This window comes from Capsicum annuum, unplaced genomic scaffold, assembly GCF_002878395.1.
Source record: "Capsicum annuum cultivar UCD-10X-F1 unplaced genomic scaffold, UCD10Xv1.1 ctg42086, whole genome shotgun sequence".
In the NCBI taxonomy this organism is placed as follows: Eukaryota; Viridiplantae; Streptophyta; class Magnoliopsida; order Solanales; family Solanaceae; genus Capsicum; species Capsicum annuum.
Window position 1 is genome coordinate 1 of NW_025849466.1, and position 1,323 is coordinate 1,323.

The 1,323-nt window shown below is 37.7% G+C and overlaps 1 long non-coding RNA gene across 1 annotated transcript; it reads right to left on the reverse strand.

Annotated features, from left to right (window-relative positions):
- Nucleotides 1–301: 301 nt before the first annotated feature.
- Nucleotides 302–1,032, reverse strand: LOC124891879. The gene is made up of 3 exons (XR_007049927.1): nt 1,005–1,032; nt 782–896; nt 302–619 (listed from the first exon to the last, which is right to left on the reverse strand). It is a non-coding gene; the product is annotated as an uncharacterized LOC124891879 (long non-coding RNA).
- Between the last annotated feature and the right edge of the window lie 291 nt (nt 1,033–1,323).

Consider the following 1,323-nt stretch of genomic DNA (forward strand, 5'->3'; position numbering starts at 1 on the left):
TATCTTGCAATAAATTAGCTAATTCATGATCAGTGTGTCTTCCTTTCCGCTTTAGCATAGATGTAATCCTGGGATCACTCAACTTTCTTGAAATGCAAGTGCCAAATTCAAGTCCAGTATCTGTTGATTTGCATAAGTGGATGTACTAGAATCACCGCCTTGGCTTTCAAGGCCACTGCTAGAACAAACAACCAATGAATTATTATGCTCTGAATTTCTATCAACATATGATGATCCTACTTCAGGCTCTTGAACAACTGAAAGACAGGAACTAGTAAGTAGAGCAAGACTTGGTCTTCCACTGTCTATGCTCTTATCACTATTAATCCCCTCAATGTTATTCCAGGTACTGTCATCACCAGTGCAAGGCACAGTTGCATTACCAAGATGACCAGCATCAGCACTACTACTGCGTTTGACACTTGAACCACACACCTCAGAAGAACTTGCGGAGCTATTTTGGTCTTCTCTGCAGAAACCTTCTCTAAGGCGGATAACTGTGCTCTGCAATGCATCTCGTCTAGCTGCTAATGGGTCTGTAACTGATAAATTCCGTGAAACAGCAGCACCCAACAGCACAGATGCTACAACTGCATAACTGATACAATGTCCAAAGTACCTGAAACAAAATTGTTGCAGTAAAAGATTAGAAGATTTTTTTCTGATAACAAAAGATTAGAAGTTTCTAATCAACAAATAATATTAAAAGGGATGCATATGCCACAAGTATAAGAAGACTTGATTATGGAAGAAAATGAATTAACATGGGTTAACAACAAACCAGTAATGAACTCCAAAACAGATCAGGAACACCCGAGATGTACCAGCAACAAAAAGTACGACGACTCGACTTATCAGAAGCTTAAAACCATACAAGCAAGCTCCCAAGTTCCAATCTGATTGAATGAAAAGCTAGTGAATTCATTACTTACCACAATGAAATAAGAAATTATTTCACAATACGAGTCAGAAAAGGAGACAGATATATGTAGGAAATGAACTACCAAGGATTATCACGGCAGCTGATGTTGTAGCCCCAAGCCAATTTGATTTCTTTTCTGTCAGACCATACAGGATAGAATACACAAGAAGTACTACAAGTGAACCAACATATAGAAGTCCAAGATGCAGAGCCCTGCAGAGCCCAAGTTCAAAGTGAAGAAGAGTAAATTATAGACTTCAGAGAAAATGTTGAAAAGATAGTGCAGAAAATATGATGAGCAGTATAAATGAGAACACACTGAACACATAATATAACAAGGTGAATTTCTAATCTAAAGCAGCATTTAAATTAATTTGCTTAGCATTGGGATTTTAAGATCT